The 21,056-nt window shown below is 39.8% G+C and overlaps 1 protein-coding gene across 4 annotated transcripts in view; it reads left to right on the top strand.

Annotated features, from left to right (window-relative positions):
* Positions 1-21,056, top strand: part of PTPRF (protein tyrosine phosphatase receptor type F) — a 375,785-nt gene that overhangs the window by 55,827 nt on the left and 298,902 nt on the right. Inside the window, exon 1 of one of the 4 annotated variants that reach the window (XM_050977607.1) lies at positions 14,583-14,604. The exons of the other annotated variants lie outside the window; for them this stretch is intronic. The gene's annotated coding sequence lies outside the window, so the exon portion shown is untranslated. Of the gene's footprint in view, positions 1-14,582; positions 14,605-21,056 lie in introns of those variants that run through there. 4 annotated transcript variants of the gene reach the window in all.

Here is a 21,056-nt window from a genome sequence, read left to right as displayed (position 1 = left end):
AGATGTGAGATCATTGCAGAACAAAATTGATAGAGCAAGTTAATTATGCAGCTCTTATATTAGTCCAAATACCTCTGACTGTGATGAGTCTACTAGCACACTTATAAAATTTTAAGTGTATGATGTCTTCACTGGAGAAAAAGTCTTTTGAGTCTTTTTAAAATTCTGTTGCCTTGACCACTGAGGTATGATAGCTTGCTGGGCTGTCCATGAAGTTGCATTTTGGGAGATTAGTGTTTCTGTCACTGCTCACAACAGTAATGAATAATTTACTGGGTGGTTGTGAGATTTCTGGGGGCTTTTGATTTAAACGTAATGCAGAAAAGTGAAGAAATACTAAAGTATTTGCTAGAAAAATGTTTCATATTTTTGATGTAAAGTTACTTCCATTTGAACTTTTTGCAAACTTAGAGTGATGGTAAGAAGCACTGGAGCATGCAGACATGCATTTTGGGGTGACTGGGAGAATCTGAGCTTCAGCATCTGCAGACTGGCTTGCAAATGTGGTGGAGGTAATGTAGAGAGATGGAAGGCTCCAGCAGAAATCTGTGTCTTGGTATATGAGTTTCCATATGTCCATATGTTTCACTTTCCTCTGTGTAATTAAGCACTGTAGAGATGTGGAAACCCCTCAAGTGCCCTGTGGTGGAAACACTCTTTTACAGTTTTCTGTTGAATGAAAGAGACGAGCACAGTTTGGAATTTTTCACAGCAAAGTAGATCACAGGAACTGTTAAGTGCATGAAGGAAGGAATGGCACCTTCAGCAAGTGCCTGTAACATGTACACAGTGTTTATACAAGCAGAGGGGGAGAAATCCCCAGTTTTACAATTGGCTTGTTTCTGCTGTGTTTTAAGAGGTTATGGATGTGGTGTTGTGTGGAAAACAATGTGTGGTTTATTAATTTTGAAATTTAGGTCTTCTCTGAGAGACAGGCACATCTAAACTAGGTTTGCAACAGTCAGAAATGCAAAGGCACATTTTCCTTACGTGTGGAACATCACAGATTTATTTCATTGTTTACTCTGGTGTTGACAGATGCTTTAAAGGTTGTAGATGTGGAGTTGAAATAGTGCTCCTTGTTCTGGGTCTCTGGGGTGTCCAGGATCAGCCCTAATTTGATTAGAGTCACTGTTCTTTTTAAAGCAGTGACACCTGAAATCTGTAATTTACATACTCACACAGCTTTCACAGTGTTTAGAGACCCCAGGCAATGCTGTCCACCACTTCCCGGTGCTTTAAAGCCTCTGGCAATAGCCATTAGGTAAAATGCATCACTAAAAGCCGTAACTGTGGGGAATGGATTATACAAAACACTTTGCTGTGCTGGTACTCTGGAGGACTATTGATGGATACAGAGAACATGGACATTTAGCTGGTGTTAGAAGGGGTGTCTTAACACTGTGCCGATAGAATGAGCTATTTAAGGAGAAAAGTTGCTGCTGCTTGTTATTTCAGGTGAATACAAAAGGGAAGTGCCTTAGGGATAGCCCTGACAGAGTGATGGTTTTGAGTGGAGTGACATTGACAGTGATGCTCTGTTTCGAGAGAGGATGTCCCCAGTGTCACTGGGGGAGGCAGCAGAGCCGTGCACGGGTCTGTGGAGTCACCAGTACTTGTTAGTTCTGGCAGCTGTTAGTTATGGAAGAAAGAAAAGAATAAAACCTGAATCATGTGGAGGATCCTAGCTTTGCTTTGCTGCTTGGAAATACTTAAGGGTAGCAGCGCTGCAGCTGTACCCCCTCCTGGCATGTGCTGAGGAGCACTGGGAAAGCCTGAGAGATGCCTTGTTCCCTCCAGATATGTGACCAGAAGAGAGTGAGGACTTTTTTTCTCCTCTGAGAATCACAATTGTCCAGTCTTCAGCCAGCAAAGAGAGAAAAGCTTTTAAATAATTGTATCTGTAAGGAGATGAAAACAAGGATGAAAACTTGTTTTTCTCTGTGATCTTGGATTGAAAACCAGAAGTCTCCTGCATCAGTTACTTAACTGCCTGTTCAAAAGTGTATAGAAAACACAATTTAAAAAGAAATCCAAAACTTGAATTCAGCCCTAGTGTCTCCTGCAAAAGATTAATGGCTTTTTAAATAGTTTTTGGAACAGCTTCACTCACACTCCAAAATACTACCTTTTTTCTCTTTTTGGTAAATTGCATGGAGCATGCTGTGCTGTGAGCTTTGAGAGGACTTATCCTTGGCCACCACTGTCTCTTCAATTAAAAGGAGAAAAAAGCCAAACCAAACCAACCTCGAGTATGGGACATAGCCCTAAGGACATGCCTGGAGCAGTGCAGGGTGGAGGAGCTCATGTGTGGATGCTGGCTGGGGCAAGCTGGGCTAGTGCAGCTCTGGGTCTTGGGCAGCACCCACCTCTGCCGTGGGAATGTGTGAGACAGGGATGTGTCAGAATCTGCCCTTCGCTCCAGAGTACAAAGTTGCAGTGATGAAGGCAGGGGAGGGATGCTTGAAGTGAAAGTGACCTTGTGAACCTTAATTGCTGATTTATCTACATTAGCTCTGACTCCTGGTAGAGGCATCTGTCTGATGTGGGAGGGTCTTAGCCTTTGTTCCTGTCATTTGGGTGTTATTACATACTCTTGAACACCAAAATATTCCTGGTCATCTAGCAGTTCCAAGTCTTTTTCCTTCCTTTTCCTCTTGGATTTTCCTTGCTGCTCTGGGCACACGCATTTAGGAAAGTGTTGATGGTGGAGTTAATAGGAAAAATATTCAATGTTTTAGACTAAGACAAGTAAGTTGAAGCTTCATTCTTTGTACCAAGCCTGCAGCATACTCTTACGTCTCTGAATTTCTTAATTTGCATGTTTTGTGTGTGTTTTCTCTCACCATGTCAATTTTTTTGTGAAAAGAAGTACTGTGTTATTGAAAGACAATGTAAATTAAGTAAGCTTAGTACAGAAGTGGTCATCACAAAATGTATCAGTTATGTGCACTAATGAGTACCTAGACCTTGGATGGTGAAATAAATTGCTTTCTCTTTTTACTGATTTTTAATTTTTATTGGAAAGTAAAACTGGGGCCTGCTGTCCTTCTTACACCATGCTTTCCTTAAACAAAACTCAAAGATGTGACTTTGTTTCCTATTCTGGTGGAGGCTTGTGTAGCCTATTTTAGATGAGTTTGCCAGGATCTATTTTTGGCACGGATGTCCGCTGGACCCTCAGCAGGAGTCGAGACCTTGACAGCTAGCAGAGCCCTTGGAAGAGGGGGTGCATGCAGGCAGCCACTGTCCCTCTGCCAGCCCTCACAGCTGATCAATTCATTACTCTGCTCAGTGCCTAAAGAGAATACCCTTGTGGCTGTTCAGTGTGGCTCCAAAACAAAAATGTGTTTTGCTCATTTAATAATTGAAAATACATCATTATGTAAGGCTTCATTGGTACTTTGTGGTGCTAGAAGAGATGCTGTTACTGGGCTTTGAACCCATATTTAACAGCCTGCTCTTCTGCAGTCTGAAGATGTTGCTTAAATCCAAGCAATTTCAGTGGCTCTGACCAACTTATTTTTTTTCTTTTAAGAATCAATTATGAGTTTTGGTCTAAATATGTTCTGTGCTCCCTCTGCTGGCTCAGTGGCATGGATTAGTGCTTTGCTCCCCTGGGGAGCAGTGATGGATGTATGCCCACCAAGAATGAACACTGGAGCAGGAGCTTCATTAAAATTAAAGCAGGAGAGACCTCACTGTGTCAGAAAGGAAAAGGTGGTTTGGGCCAGGAAACATATTTTGCATTCAGTGGTCGCATAAGGTTTTACTAACAGAGATAGAGCTATAATTTGGAAATAGTATGTCAATAAAAAGGTGGCATCTTTTCAAGGTAGTTAGCTTTTTCAAAAAATAAAATGGGAAAGCAGGTGGTATTGACAGGAAAATAACATTTTAGTAGTAAGGTTTGGGAAGCTGAAGTTTGTACCAGGGTTAGAATCAGGCTCTTTACAGACAACTAAAAGAGCAGAGGAAATTAAATGCATTTTAGGTGTAATTTGATGCCTACAGTTTCTTTTTCCTTAGAAACCAATGAATATGTGTTAAATTTATCTTGGCACATGAAAAAGATGTAATGACTTGTACTAACAAGATAAAAGAAGAAGGCAGCACTTAATTTCCTAGGTAATACACAAAATAAAAATGATTTGCATGCCTTCAAATGATTATGCACAACCTTGTTAAATGCTGTACAGTACAAAAGAACAACAATGAGTTACCCAGATAAGACACATTTTTGTGACTGCAGAATGCCCATGGACAGGCATGAGGTACAGGACTTGTTCTCCACTAGCACTCAGGTTTTTGATAAGCAGGGCTGGCAAGGCGCTGCACTGAGAAACACAGCGATGTCAGGAATGTAAAATGGTGATGAAATGTCTGTGTGATATTTCATGGTTACATGATGGTGCTTTGGTTACAGATGTGCTTGTTCTCTGGGTTTGAATTGAGTTGCTCTTGCCTGTATTCAGTCACCCATTGTCGGGTAAGGTGCAACCCACGGGTGATGTCAGCAGCCCTGCTCCTGTTTTCTTCTAGGGGCTCTCCTCTTAATAAGGCATTTACTGCCGGTATTTTACAGGCAAATTGCACTCTCTGAGATTCCAGAGGGCATTTGGTGTCTTTGTAGGCTACTGTAATGAGTAATGGCCCTCATAGCAATAGTTACAGTGCTGCTTATACTGACTGGCAGGCACTGTAATGAGGCGTGGAGAGGAGCTTTGTACCGGCTCACTCCGTTTGAGTTGTCAGTCACTGCTGCATCATGGCTGAAACGGTTTATTGAGTATGACTGCCAAATTTTACGCAGGTGCCAGATTAATTTTGATGTATTGTAGTTGTAGCAGTGACTCTGGACAGTTCACAATGTGTCTGCTGGAAGACTATCAATGGAAGTGCATAAGCAGTTGGCTAACATAGCAGTGGTGCTGTAAATAATTTCCTCTAGTATTTTCAAAACCTTTCAAACAAGAAATAGATTAAACAGAAACAGGGCGGGGGTTCCTACTGTAAACTAGACTTCTCTGCAGCTTTGATTGCCTTTTAGATGGGCAAGGGCTGTTCAAAGTGTTGCTTTGCTTCTGTTCCTGTGCCTCTGGTGTGGCAAGTCCAATCTGCTTGGGCAAGATAGATATTCAGATCTCCTGCTTCTTCTTTTGCTGTGGTCTTTGTCTCTTCCTCCTTCCCTCTCCTCCTTTTTGTCTACTGAAGTGAAGAAAAACCTTTGTGCCCACGTCTTTAGCCTTCCCAGGGGAGAGGTCCTGCTCTCTCCCAAGATCCATGCCTTGGTTTTGGCAATGGATACCTCTCATCAAATTTAGTGATTAGTTCAGACCTCTGGATCTCATGTGATTCACAAGATTTCTTCTTCTCTTGCTGTTGTCTTACCTGACATCCATGCACAGTTGTGTTCATTACTTACTCAGCTTTTGGCATACTTGTAAAATAGAGATCTTTTTCTTTGTGTGAGTAATTTGGAGGGGAAACCTGAACCCTAATTTGACAATGAGTATTAGCCATGTTCAAAAGTTGTTCTTTAAATGCAGAATTGAAAACCAACTTCTACTGGCACAGTGTGATATTTAAAGCAATCTCTACTGACCATACAAATCACATTAGTGATTTTGCTAGGTAGCTATTTGCCTGCTTTGCTGTAATTTTACAGCAAGGCAAATTGATGAATCCTGCTTTTCAGTAGCAGCCTTCTAAGAATTAAGCTTCAAAACTGATCCGGCTTTGCTTTCTCATTTTGTAATCATATTCCACTCCACAGTGGAAATTTCTTTTATCTCATACCTTCCTACTGTCCCTGGTGAGGTCGCCTTATCATAAATTCATTAATTTCCTTGTGCTATTCCACTGAAATTACTGACTGGTTTGGTTTTTCCTGTCTGTTTTGGTAAAACTTGCAAAGATTTCTAATGAGTTGAGGAAGCATTTAACAGAAGCTGTGCTCATTTGATTTCTAGCCTGGCTTTTTTTACAGGGTTTTGTAACCTGGGAGTAAGTGGTTGTATTAGGAAATACATGGTGGGAGCAATCTGGGACAGGGTAGCCTTATTGGTTTCTTCTGCTTTTAGCTTTTGGGATTTTTTAATCTTCTAGCTCAGACAAAAAAATTCAAATAAAGTCACCAAAGCCCATAAGTTTCTGGAAGCAGTAATTTTTCATTTTTTATTACTATAGCTTTATGGTTTGCTCTTAGGCAAAAATAAGTGAAAGAATAGAGTGCTGATCATGTAATTCTTGTGCAGCCTGTCTTTGGGACAATGCAGCTACAAATCTCACTATTATTTGTAGGCTTTTTGAAGCTGAAATGTATGGAGTGGGTAATATTCCTGTCTGTTTGTGAAGTATCTTCTTTTTACGATCTGCTCCAATCTCAGCTGGTGGTTTTGGTGAAGTTTCTGTACTACTAATCTTTTCACTGTGGGCCAGTTGTTCAGCCTTCTTCTATGAAAATGTTATAGGTGAAACCAAAGGTGCTACTTGGGGTTAATCAGTAGAAGATACTTGCACAGTTACTGTGGGGCATCCCACCTCTCTGGATGCAGCAGATGGAAACTGAATTTTTTTTTTTTCCTACTTGTTGGGGGTATGTCTGGATGTATGATAGTGGTCATTTTTAGTTGAATTACTACAATTACTTTGGCACATCAAGAGCACTATATACAGTGAAAAGATGACAAAGCTTGTAGGAACTAAAAATTCAGCCTGTTATACCCTTAGGAGGGCTGCCTTCATGTCAAGACAAGTTTTATGCGGGGATTATGCATGAAATGTGAGCGATGGTTTTGTAGAGCAGCTCGGTGGAGAGTCCCTGAGAAGAGAATCACATCCTGGTGCAGCTGGTTTGTGGTGGAAGTAGAATAAAGCCACTGCGACAGCGTCTGTCTTGTACTTGATTTTAGAGCAATAAATCCCCCATCACTGTCATAGGCAACTTCTATAATGAGAGTGACACGAAGATTTTGAAGATGAGAATTCTTTCACTCTTTTGCTTTATAAAGGAAAGAGCATTAACAGAGGCTCTAGTGGCTGCAGGATGCATGGTGACTGACTGTGTAACGGCAGTGTGTAAAGAGGCTCAGGCTTGCCACCAATAAAAAAGTGGTTTTTGAAGGGAGAATCCAATATTGCCAAACCAAAGATGCCTGCTAAAAGTAAAAAGGCACCTTTGAGAAAGAGGAAGCCATCATAAAACAAGGGAACTTGGAAACGGCATGAATTGTGGGAAGTTGAATGTGAGGATGAAATAGGAAAGTCTGCTTCTGAGATTGAAGGTCATCTTATTAACGGATGTAAGGAAAAACCACCATTGAAACCTCATCCAGACAGATTGGCTTCCAGGTGTAATAGGAGCATTTAATAAAGATAGGCAGGAAAATGTTGAAATGAAACTGTTTCCTTGCATGTGAGAGGATTGTAGAATGATTGTATACCTTAGACCCTTTTTCTTAGAGAAGACTTCTCTGAGGAACTGTCTCAAATTGAAGTGTCAGTGGAATAGGATTTATAATTAATTCATGAAAGGAACTGTAACAAATCATCAGGACCAGATGGTATTAAATCAAGATTTCTAAAAGCATTTGAATGTGAACTTGATGAGCCGCTGACTCTGGTGTGTAACCTATTACTTAAGTTGGCCTTGATGGTGAAGAATAGAAGATTACAGATGGGATGCCAGGATTTTTTTCCCTTTTTTTGTCTTTTCTTTTTTCCTTCGGAGCTTGATGAGTACTGCAAGGAGATGCAGACAGTAAATGTACAGGGCATATTGATAGAAACTGTAATAAAGAATAGACTTAATGAGAACGTGGGAAAGAGTCAATATTAGCTCTCAGAGAGGAAAGTTGTTTGAAGGAGCCTGCGAGTATGTGGGTGTAGGCGAACAAGCTGGCACGGCAGGCGTAGCTTTCCAGGAAGGTTACCAGAAGGTCCCTTGCTAAAATCACTTCACATTGCAGAACTTCCAGGTAGAGCCTCTGCTTGACCAGTCACCAGTGAGCTATAAGCTCTCTGCAGTTAAGACAAATATGAACAAAAAGGGTAAGAAAAACAGGATTTATGATTTCTAGTAGTTTTCTGACAAAGAAGCTTGTGTCTGACTCCTGCACTGACACTGGGGTTCTGAGACAGGGGTTTGAATGTGCTGGCAGGAATACTTTAAAACTCAGAATAGTCAGATGTTTGAGCAGTGAGAGGTAAAGGAGGGTGGTTAGTGCCTGTTAGAGCCTCTAACATGAAAAATCCATAACTGACAATTGTTAAAACTGATGCAGAGAGATTTTTTGATACTGCTACTGTTTTTACAGTCCACTTGCTGTAGGCCACTTGGAGAGCAGGGGGCTTTAGCTGTGCTTTTAGATCTGGCGTGGCCACCAGATGATTCTGGCTGGCTTATGCTGGCAACAACTTGGTTATATACAGCAGCACTACAGGAGAGCACAGTGGGTTGTACTTGGGTGGCATGCAGATATATAAATACCTATTTTCTTCTCAGGGTTGGAAAAGACAACCATATGGGTTCCCCTCTGGGTATTGTAGTCTTATCTTCAGGTTCTACAGTGCTTGAGGTTATTTGAATAAAAATATTTAAAGGAAAGAATAGAAGCTTTTTAGAACATGTGAGTCTTGAGCTTTATGACAAGATAATGAACATTCAGATTGTTGAAATTATTCCTTTTTTCTGCCACAGTCATGAGGTTTAAAGTAAAATGTTCAGAGGCTTCAGAGAGGAGAGGAAACAAAGATGGCATGCTCAAGATTAGAAATTCACATTCCCATGCTTACCTATTTTCTTGGTGTGAAGAAGCGAAAATGGGTTTGAGCTGCCTGTCCAAAACCTGTTTGGATGTTCTGGCAATAGCTGTCTATTTAATACTGTATTCTAGACATTAGATGTCCTGGCTTCTTTCCCTTGCTTCTCGTTATGGTTGAAATGTTGCTTTTGATAATCACTGTATTGGGCATAGAGCAGTTCCTTCAGATGCATGTGTTGTTCATGTTGCACAGGAGGGGTGTTACACGTTGTTATTCCTATACTGGTGTGCAGACGAGGGACTGCAAATGCTGGAGTGTTTATTAACCATTCAGCAGCACTTTCACTTGAGGTTTGTGATGGAATTTGCCAGCTCCTATAGGATCACTGTTAGTTAGCATTTCTGGCAGCGTAGATTTGCTTTTGTTACAAGAAAAAGCTCGCGGAAAGCAGGAGTGTGTTTACAAAATGAGAAATGTTTCATTATGGTGTCTGCAGCTTATAAAGGCTTCAGGGACTGAATGCGTGCAAGTCTGTTTAGGAAGCAACCTTACCTTGAATGGTCTGTATCAGCACAGATTGTGGTGGGGCATTTCCCCCTCATTTTCTGGGTCCTGACTCCACCTTTATGCTCTTTACTGGGCTGGCTCGGCCTGGGATGGCTTCTGGATTTTAAAAAATGGTCAGGGAAATATGTTGTTCAATAAACGGCAATTAATGTAGGTTATTAATTTTTTTGTTTATATGCAATGTAAGGGCTTCACTGTCTTTGTACTGGAAATGCATCATTTTTTGTGCAGCAAATAATGATCTGCATCTTTTGCTCTTCTCAGGTTGAGATACAAAAGACTTAATAGCTCATTTTAAGGGGTTTGCTTTTCCTTTTCATCAGTGGCACTTCAATTAGGGTTATTTCTGAATAGGAGGAGAACTTGCACTAGTTAAAATAAGGAAAATAGAAGTGGAAATAATTTTTATATACATCATATATTTGTATAGAGTGTGTTGACTGACATACTGTAGAATTAATAAGGAAATATTTACATAGTAATCATTTCTGGAATTTGCTTCAGGAAAGATGTAATTTTTTCCCTTTCTACCACAAGAGATGCCAACCCGATCAAAATATAACGATATGTTTACCAACAGTAACAGATCTGCAACACAGAATGATCTTAACCAGCTTTTATTTCAGTAGAACATGGGATTGCTTGTTTGAGGGATCAGAAGCTGTTGTTCTCACTTACCCAGTCTGGTATTTCCTGCTCACTAACATGCCTTTTCCTTGGTGCTCTGTGAGGGGCACTGAAGTGGCTTGCTGGGGGCAGCCTGCCTGCTGTGGCTTTGGCCACTCCAGCTTGCTCACATGCAGAAGGCCATCTTCTCACCCCTGCTTCAGTGTGATGGTGCTAACTAGATTTTAGTCCTTTACAAATTCATCTTAATTCCTCATAGGAGTTATGGAGGCTTGTAGGGGCTAAATAGCTCTTTTACTAGAGGGATGCTGTTAGGTTTATTATCTTATTTTCAGCAGAAAAAAAAAAGCCCAAAAAGCACTGAATTGTCAGGAGTCCACATGTGCTGAATACGCCATCCAGGCTGCCCTGGTGTTCCCAGCTGTTGACATGTGAGTTTTCTTGTGTGAGGGAGATATTTGGTTGCATTATCTGGGAGTTGTTACAGCAGTCTGAGTGAGGCAATGGGACTGTAATGGTTACTCCTCTAATCAGTTATCTGTTGGAGCACTTGCCTCTGGCATTAGGTTGATCTAAGGGAAGTCTCTCCATTGGATTTGAAAATTTGCTTCTAAATTAAAAACAAAATAATTTAACCATGAAGTAAAATGTGTCATTCCTTGTGCCCTCATCTTCATGTTATTGAAGTGCCTGCAGTGAAGCTCAGATTGAAAAATGATGTTGAGGTCAATGTCAGGAGCTAGAATTTAACGGAAGAAAAACATTCTGGGAGAATTTATTAGGGAATTAAGAAATACTTCTGACCTTTCAGGTTTGCAGAAGGCACTGGGTGACACCACAAGTTTTATTTATTTTTGGCCTGCAAAGTAAAACAAATCTCTTGCTATTCTTATGACTCTGCTCTGTCTCTTTTCACAAACCTTTTTTTAAAATTGAACTGGTGTCTGAACAACAGTTTCATTGATATTTTAGGAAGAGAAGAGGATACAGAGAGCTGTGTATTCACTTACCTGCTTCCTATATGATCTGGTTCCTTCACTAGGTGGCCTTCCCAGTTTACCAAGCACCATACCGAGGTACATGCTGAAGAAGCTTTTAAAGAGAAAAGAAATGCCAGTGCCACTTCAGAGTTTTCCCTATTTTATGCCCTTTTACCAATACATGTTACATCTGGTCCACTGCTTTTGCAGACAATTGCATCAGAGCCTTCCTTGTCATTGAATCAAGTACCACTTCAAAAAATTCTCTCTGATGGCTGTTTGTCCTGGGGTGACTGTATGGTCTGGTACACAGTTTCTTGTTGAATGGGTAAAGCATCCACAATAAACTAAAAAAAAAAAAAAAAAAAAAAAAAAAAAAAAAAAAAAAAAAAAAAAATGAAATAAGGTCCCATTTTTAGCCCAAATGTTTTCAAGGATCCTTCATCTGTAAGGTCTTGTTTTGAAGTAAGGTTTTGTGTATGTGAGTGGCCAAGGCTGTGCTGAGCCTCGTGTAACGTAAGCAAAAATGCTTCTCTGGAGCTTTTCCCTGAACTGTGTAACTTACTTGTTCTCCATCTAATATACCAAATTTTTTACTTTCTTAATAATTTTGTATATGAGTGTCCCAGAAATTCTTCTTGTTTCCTTCTCAAGTGCATAGTTTTATGTGTGGTACTAAGTATTTGGGTCTATTATTTGTTATTTGTCCTTAAATTTACAATATTGCTAGTGCGTGACAAATGTTATTCTCTACACTGGCATTTAGCAGACTTGAGTAGTGTTTTCTTTTTGTCTTCAGGTTGCTTTTATTTTTGTATATATACGTGTATATGTATAAAATTATAACTTACATGTCTCAGGATAAACCCTTGGAGAAAAAAATCTGTTAGTAACCACTATGCCTCTCTTTTTTTGTGAGTGTGTTTGACCTTTTAACTTTAGCCTCCTCCTTTATTTATTTTCTTCCACTAAATTGGTTATTTCCTACATAACATTGCAGGGTTGTTTTCTGATAGCTGGATAATTGAGACCTGCCAGAATATGTTTAGAAAATACTGTGTTTTATTTGCAAAACATACTGGGAAAATGTGGCATGAATTATTGCTGGTTAACCCAACCTATGTCTTGTCCTGTTTGTTTTTTTTTTCTTTTCCTGTAGGTCTCTAATTATCTGTCTTTTGAAATGTTTTAAAACATTTCATTACTCCTGAGATCAAATCAGCCAACATTTAGATAACAAAATTAGTTTTTCGGTTTTTTTAGACAGACATTTGCATTTGCTGTTCTGTAATCCTCTGGTACCAGTCTAGCTTGATATATTTGCTATCAGACCTGCAGTAATCACACCCCATGTGAGTGCTTGAAAGGCTTTTTCTGGGTCCCAGATGTGCAGTGTATTGAGAGTTGTAGAGCTGGGCTTACCCTCTGGTTACAGTAATTCCCTGAGTGCCTTCATCATTCTGCTTTCATCCCCCCTTTCTCAGCACTGTTGTACTCACTGAAGGCTGGTGTGAGCCATCCAGGTGGTTTTGGATAATTCATCCATACATTGAGCAACAGTTTTCTTCCAGTTTGCTCATAGGGCTTGAGAACGAACCATTTTTATTCCATCCCCTCAGTGTAAAGAAACTGAAACTTGGGCTGTTGCCATTTTGTTCTTGGGCTGCTTGTTCTTTGCCCATCATTGATTTTCTCCATTTTTATTTCAGTTTCGTGCTTGTTCCTCCAGGTTTTGTGGAACAGCTCTATTTGCAGCAAGGTGTGGAACCCTTCTTTCAACAGGTTTTTCTCTGGTGATTAGGATCAGCATTCCAGAGAACTTTTACAGCTTTGTTCTAGAGAAATGCCAAGTTTCCTCTTAATAGAAAAGTAACAAATAAACTTGCCTTGCAAGCGTGTACATGTGCATACGTGAGTACCTGTACAAATCATGTGCTGCAGGAGCCTGATATAAAACCATTTTAGTCCAAATGTGCTGCAAAACTTATTTAGGGATAGAGAATGTTTATAGCCAACCTACCATCCATTAGTGTAGCCCGGCTACTTTTTTAATCTGACTTACCTTTCTCATGGTTGTGCAGCTGCTGAACTGGCAGGAGGACATTGACATCTTCAGAATATTGACTGTAGGCTTAATTAGTTGGCAGCACTGAGCTTAGCTGACAGAGGAGCAGTTCTCAGGGTGTTTCTTGGTAAGTTAATGTAGAGCACATTGAACCTTTGAAGCATGGCTCTACAGAAGGCCTCCAGTGAGGGTGCATTCCTAATTGCCAGCAGCAGTGGTTAACAGGTTGTCTAAGCAATTTAATGGCCCAACTTTAGAATAGCTTTAATATATTCTTGTCATCCCATGTGAATAAATTGATATACTGATGAAGATAAAGCTGCCTCATTATTCAAATATTGATAGTAGTGGGGGTTTTTTCCTATTATCTTTCTTTCTATTTTTATATTCTTTTTAGCTGCTATGCATATTCATGTTCATGGCCAGTCAGTGGGAATAAAGGACCCAAAGAAGGTCTTTCTCTTTGTCCAAGGAAGTAAATATTTGGTAACTTGAGATAAGTAAGAAATAGCATTTTATTTTCATAAAGAATGAAGGCTCCAGGATTTATTTTGAAACAGGGCATACCTTATCAGCAGACTTTCAAGACAGTGGTGTAATCAGTAGTATTTGGCTGGGTGCCATATTACTTATGTTTTGCTCAGAACCCCAGATTCAGTGTATTATAGATGCTGTTTTTTGGAGGATGAGCATTCAATAATAAAAAGATTTCAGAACAGAGATTGTATGCATAGTATTTTTAGCTGCAGTTCCTGGTGCTTGGTGGTTATTTAGTAAATAATGAGGGTTTATCTCTCCACCTCCAATGTTGCAGTGTCAAGTTTTACTGTCACTGATGGTGGTTTTCTGTTGGTGGTGACCTTACTCATCTTGGAGACAGGTTCTACACTGCGGTGTCAGCCCTGGACAAGCTTTCAGCTTGGATTTATAGCATACGCTTCCCTCCATCCTCCTCTGTAACATGTGACAAATGCCATTACTAGTCCTTAAACAGCTGTCTTACACTGGAAGAACAAATCAGCCACAGTGAAGTGTGTCTTCTGGGAAGATGAATGTGGTCATGGAAAACAACTTGAACTTGTGATTAGTTTTGCTTGTTTATTTGTTACATGCTTTGAGTATTATGAGTTACGTTGCTGAGTGTCATACTGCACTGGCGATAGGAAACTGAGGGATTTTTACTTAATTTTTATTGAGGTAGTATCCAAAATGGAGGATCTCTTCTCCCAGTGTTCCCTTAATACAGAAGAATATCTCACTAGGCTTACAAAACTGTTGGTGGTGATGAGAAATGAGTCTTCCAAATAAAAATCTACAAATTTAATTTGGAGGTTTAAATCTGTAAAGGAGGAATAAGATGAGTGGGCAAGGGTGCTCATAGAAATCTGTGGTTCCTTAGATGGCTTTGGTAAAGAGGCAGGTGACCTTTAGTTAAGAAGGGAGAAACCTTGGTGAATGCAGTTCTTGTTGAAAATGCAGTGAAAGTGAGTGACTATAACTCCTCCTTTCTAGACTAGCTGTATCCTGTTTGCCTTTAATGAAGGATCTTTGTGTTGTGGCAATATGGGAATGGCTGAGCAAACCAAGAGGACTTGAAGGGTATGTATGAGCTCTTGTGACTTGATCACTTGCAACAATTCTTTTTCAACTGTCTAGAAAATAGTAAGAAGGTAGATGGCTTATTATTCCTTTGCCCCAAATTATTAATGTTGAAGATTATATTACATAATGCTATTTAGAGTTCGTGTTTCAAAGCATGTAGCTGCTTCTCAGAACTATTTAAGTATTTTCTCCTTAAAGAGTGAGCTCCTGTGGTAGCTACTGTTTCTCTTAATTTGCTCCCTGCCTACAGGGATTTTTCAGTAGTTAGAGAACTAACTTACTGTGTCTTTAACTTGAGGACTTCTCACTCTTGCCTTGATTGCTCATTGTATTTCTTTGTTGCATCTTGTCTATATTAGATCATGATGTCTTCAAGACAGGAACTGTATGGTGGAAAATCCTGGATCATGGGGTATGATCTTGGTTTAGGACCTTCAGGCAATATTTAAATACAAATAACTATGCTTGAAAGCTGTTTATCATGTGATCTAAACTGGTGCAGGGCAGCAGTTTACATTCTGCTTGAGCTTGGCAATATACAGTCAAGTTCAAACAAGTTGGAAACTGACTATTCTGACTTAAAGTTCTTGCTTTGTAATTTACCTGCTTTTCCAGTCTTAACCAAACTCTGTTATCAGCAAATGAAGCACAAACAGGTATGCTAATACAATATTTATTTGGGGATTTTAGTTACAGGAACGGCAGAGAATTCCAATATTTCCAGTGGTAGTTTCTTCACTGTAGTACAGCTCTTCACAGTGGGATATTTTTTTTTATATGCCGAATATGTAGTAGTTCACATTCAGATGCTGTAAAAGCAGTAGAGCTTTATTTAAAAAACTAATTTCTTCCTAAGGGTAGGCACTTAAAAATTGGACCACAACATTCAGTTTTATGCACATGTTAAAGTGTAGTAAACAGCAGCACTATTGCATTCTGTTTCTCAAATGATCAGATAATGTAATTTTTAATAACTTGTCAACTACCAGCATCAGACAGCTGTGTGCAATTTGTATGGGATTCTCGAAAGTCTTCAAAGTGGAAAAATGTACAATAAAATATCTGTGCAACATGCAATGCATTATTTAACATCATAAAGTGCTGTAATGCTGCAAATTTACAGCTGTCTATAAGGCACATTAATAGGGTGGTAAGTTACCTTCAGAATGAATTTGCCTGGCGTGGGAGTCTCTCTGTGCAGCTGCCTGTGCCTCTTTCCTGGGAGCAGAGCGGGTGCCAGGCTGCGCCTACTGCTGGCACCTGTGGAATCAAGGCACATCAGGATTTTTTGCACTTCAATTCGTTTCTGTGTTCACTGATCTTGTGGTGATTATGAGGACAGTGAAAAGAAAAAATCTAAATAGAATTGAACAACCTCCACTGGTGCAGCTGGTTGTCCTTAGTCAAAAGTCTATTTTCTGTTGGTTGATAGGTTGTCTTATCGGGAATTAAATTTTTCAGCTGAGGAAGCCATCTAACTGGAAATGGAAGAGAAACAGGGTTAAGGTTAACTGAACTGTTGGGGAAAAAAGGTATTAAAAGCATTCTGTTGGCTTTGCAATGGGAGGAGTTGGGCCATCACTTGACTTTCATGGGGAAACATTTGGTGCACCGAATGCTACTGAAGAAATTACTGTGTTTGACAAATTTGTATGTAGGGTAGGGTTGTGTAAAGTCATTAACAGGAGACCGATTAAGGGACATCTGAGGCAGTTTTTATGTGGAATTTAATTTGGAGTTCTGTGAAACGGACAGTGCTGCTGCAAGACAATTTGTTCTTGCAGCACGAAGTGTGTCCTTATGGCCAGCCTGATTGGTTTAGAGATCAGTTGCTGAGTTTTAATACTGGGGGAGCAGGCAGGATTGTTATCAAATAAACCTGAAGTGAGGCAATGAGTCATGCAGGTGGTTCCTAGCTGTGGTGGAGCTTCAGTCATACCTAGTGGCAGGTATGGGGGTGTTTTGAGGTGAGGATTTGAGACAGAGGTCTCATTTGCCTACTGGCCATTTATCCAAGGAGAAAACTGAGCTATGGGTTTGCTGGTGGTTCTTTATTTTTTTAGTTTTTAGCTTGATGTGAAACTTTGAGAAAGAAGGGGCTTTTGAGGAGGGAGTTTTTGATACCTGAGGGCAAGACAGTCCTCTGGCCTTGGTGTGTCGTGTCACGTGTACTTTGTTGGGTTAATACTTTGCAATTTTTATTCACCCTGCTGGGGTTTTCAATACTTCTTTGTTTGTTTTTATTTTTAAAATACTTATTTCTTCTGAACGTTTGGGAATGGATGAGAGTAGGTTGGATAATAAGAGGTAGCCGTAAAACAAAGGTAATAAGCATGTAATAGATTGAGGTTTAAGGGAGTGAGGATTTGTAACCCCTTGGAAGCTTTTCAGATGATCATGTTGTTTCTCTGGCACATTTCAGCTGTCTATTCCAGGATTAAATTTCCAAATGACTGTATAAGCTATCTTCATGTCTTTTTAAAGGATGGAATTACATAATTAACGATATCTTGACAGAATGTCACACCATGTTTATATATAATTTTCTCAGTGTGATTCACCCAGGGTGTGAATACAGCTATAAAATTGGCCAGGTAGATAGCTGAATAGTTCAGCATGAATTTTTGTATTATCACAATTAAAAGGAAGCAAGTTTTGGGAAAATGTGGATTGTTAAGGCTTGATTTTGTTTTGAATGCCAGAGAAATCCAGTATGTTATTGAAAAAGAGAGAAGTAATAGGGCCCCGGGAGTTCTTAAATGTGAATATTAGCAGGATGTTTCTGGGTGAAATCCTTCCAAAATGTGAGCTGTGTCTTGGTGTTAGTCTGTAATTGCCCCTTTGTTGGTTATCTGGGAGAGATCACAGGGCTGAAATTATTACTTTGGCCTTGCACAGAGCCTAGTTTGGGCTCTTTCATTGCAATGTTTGCTTTTTAATAAGTAATTCAGTCTGGGAAATTACTTCTCCAGATCTCTGAAATTGGTGAGGGGAAGACTGAGAATTAGGTGAAACATATAAAGATGTGAAATTGAGGCTGAAACCTAATATCCAGAAAGGCTTTCTGTTAGCATAGAAGAAATGGAGTTAAAGCAAATATAACTTGAAAGTTGTGTAAAGGAGAGGGGGAAAGGAGAATACTTTGTGAGTTTCAGGAGCACCACTTGGACCACTGTGTTTCAGAACAAGAATGCTGCTTGCCCCTCAGTTTTGTTCTGACTTTGAAGACACGTAATTTCTAAGTAGTGTCAAGTCTGGTGTAGCAGATTGCTAGGTTATTTCCAAAAAGTACAGAGCAATTTTATGATGTGGAATTGTTCATTTGCCACTCCTGTTAAACTTTGCTTGTATTCAATAACTAAGTCCATAAATGTGAGCATAGGTAGCCTCCCTAAAATGCTGCCTTGCAATTTATTTTGAATTTGCATTTGCCTTTTTGATAAAATGGTGAGTTCGGTGAGAGATTTCTCATTGGTATAAGCTTATTAAAAACATAAAAATGAAGTACCACTGTGCTGTTTTGTAATTATTAATATTATGAGGTACCATTCCAAAGCAGTAGCATGTTTTGAGTGTTGTGTGCCTTTATCTATATTGAATTTGTACACTGTCAGCCTGGTGGGGTAAGAGACAGAGATCCCATTTTCTTTCTTACATACGCAGTTCCAGCATATCTATGCAGGATTTTAAAAAACCTTTTCTAGCAGTATCTGTAGTGCTGTTGGAGTTTGTTACCTAATGCAGTGCAAGGAGTTTACCTCAGAAGCAGTCTCTTGTTATCATAGAAATTGGTTGCAGTGAAAAGGCATAAATATTAAGAAGATAACTTTCTGGCTGGGTAGTGGGAGGAAGCCTTTTAAGCCTTTCTACTTACCTTCAGTGTTTTCAACTGCACTGTTCTGATAGTGGGAGTAAACAGTGGTGGGTAAAGAGGGGGCAGAGCTTGGCACTACCTGCTTTCAGGTGAACACAGAGTGATCCCTGTGTATATAATCTGGTTTCACCAAAGATTTGAGTGAACTTTTTCTACAAAAAGTAAAAACCCAGGAGGCTGGTGAATGCAGTGTGGAGTTAAGACTCATCCACAGATATGCCAGTGGGAATTGATGAAGAAGGAAGTGATGCTTTGCCAGCCCCACTGGTTGAGTGAGGACTGGACAGTGTGTGGGTGAGGTGACCTGCTGTGCACTCTTGCTTGGGATTTGACAGGCCTTCTGTCAAAATATGTCGCTATCCATCTTTGTGGAATAAAAGCAGATGCTTTTGATTGCTTAAAGAGAAATAAAGCTGGAGTGTCAGTCTGTCCCAGACCGTGTCTGTACCCCATTGCATCTGGGGTCTGGGAGTGTGCCCTCGTACGGGTGCAGGGAGGAAGGTGCTACCCTGGGCATTCCATACTCCTTCTGATCAGCACTTCTTTGTGCAAACACTATACAAATATTAAATTGCTCTTTGTTTTATTTTGTTTGTTAAATATTTGCCTTCACAATGCAGACAAATTGCTGCTGGCACAGCTATTGTCTTTGCAGGGTTACTCTGGGGATGTATCTGACAGATCTCTATTGTGAGATCTCATGAAGGAAAATTCTGAGTGGTCTCTTTCAGAAAATGCAAAAGCTTTTCACTTGATTTTGTTGTATTTAATTAAAATAAATACACCCAGAGGCTTGAGCAATTGCTGAATGTTTAAAAATTAGGAAGAGGAAGATTAAACAATTGAAAAAAAACATTATAATGCACAAACGTATTATACAAAATGTATAAACTTATGTTAATAGGATGATAAAAATTCAGGGGAAAACTGGCTTGAATATTTAAAAGTGTATCTTTAGATCCATTGGCCTTTGGATCCTGTGCCCCCAGGAAGAAAAATTGTTTAAATATTTAAAAGTGTATCTTTAGATCCATTGCCCTTTAGGTCCTGTGCCCTCTTTCAGTATTACTTAATATTTGTATTTATATTTTAAAATATTTAGATAATTTTATATTGCCTTGTAGAAAATTGGGTTGTATTACACAGGTCCTAAGATTTTTTCTGTGTGTGCATTTGTTGAACTTGGATTAGAGTTCTGCATGTGTGTTTGATGGAATGTTACTGGTTTTGTTTATGGACTTTACTGGGTTGGGGGGGGGGTGGTTATTTTGTTACTTTCAAAGAAAACCTGTTCCTTAAGGACGTGGTTGCTGTTCTTTTATTTAAAATTACAAGTTAGAAGAATCATCTGTCAGAAGTGAGAAGAAAGGTGAAAACCTAAAACTTTGTGAATGATTTGATGTCCTAAGCTGTCTGCAGGCAGAAGCAGAGTTGTGGCCTTCATGTGCCTTGGCCAGCAGTGCGGGTGACGCTGGCCTCCTGCCCAGCTAGTGGTGCAGGCTGCAGTGGCCCTTGCTGAGGGATTTTATCTCTTCTTTTACTGTAGATAACAAAGTGAATTTGGTTTCTGTGGTCCTCAGTTGTGTTCTGGAATTGGTGACTGCTGCTGAGATGGAAACAAGTGATGCTGGTGAGATGGTCCACAGGCTCAGTGTCCTGTTTGCCAGACATGCAGAGGACTCTCACCCAACTCCCTTGCTTCTGGAGAAGAGATCGTAGGTGTTTAGGAAATTCAGATAAAATATTGGAGGCTTTCTCAGTATAAATATTGTCAGCAGAGATCAGAACATTTCACCCTTTGGTGTCAGGAGGTGGCGTGCATTAAAATCCAAGTGGCACATCTACATATTTCAACAAAATACACTGCCTCTCCTGCCTTCACATTTACTTTCAAGTTTCACTGATAGACAGATTGCCTTTTATGTCCTTTCTGTGCACATTATGCCCCAAGGTTCCTTTGCAGAAAATAAATTTGTAGTCACTAGCTGATAAAGGTCTTTGCATAGCGATCCTGCAGAAACGGTTTTGGAGCCATCCTTCCCGTTGTGGTGGCATCGCTCAGCCGTCTCTCACTGGAGGTGACAGTCTACCTGCACTATTTAATCTTGTATCTTTCCACTGCAGTTTTTCAAACCACATCAAGGGGAAGCTGAAATTTGTAAATGAAGACCTCTTGGATAACTTGGTGCAAACTGTTTTGCTGACTCGAGCTAGGCAGTCTGATGGAAGTGCTTTTTTCAAGGAGGAGCTACAGGTTTATGTGGTTATGGGCAACCTTTGTATATGTGCTCAAATGCATCCACGTGTGTGTATGTACAATATTTACTCTTCAAAACTGACATTCAAGCAAAGAGCAAATCACTTGTGTTCATGGTGTGCTACTGTGGTTTGATGCCAGTGGGTGCTGGAGCTTTTTCATGGTTAGCAGTGCCTTTGTTTGCTGAAGTAAGCCCATATTTTGATAACATTACTTTCAGGTTTTGCAAACTGTAATCAGTTTACATATGTAAGCCATTCAAGTTTTTGAAGTCTATCAAATGTGCCATTTTACATGCTTCCTTCTTTTTGTGAATAG

Source organism: Serinus canaria, chromosome 8 (genome assembly GCF_022539315.1).
Source record: "Serinus canaria isolate serCan28SL12 chromosome 8, serCan2020, whole genome shotgun sequence".
NCBI lineage: Eukaryota > Metazoa > Chordata > Aves > Passeriformes > Fringillidae > Serinus > Serinus canaria.
This window is presented reverse-complemented; position numbering and strand designations above follow the sequence as displayed.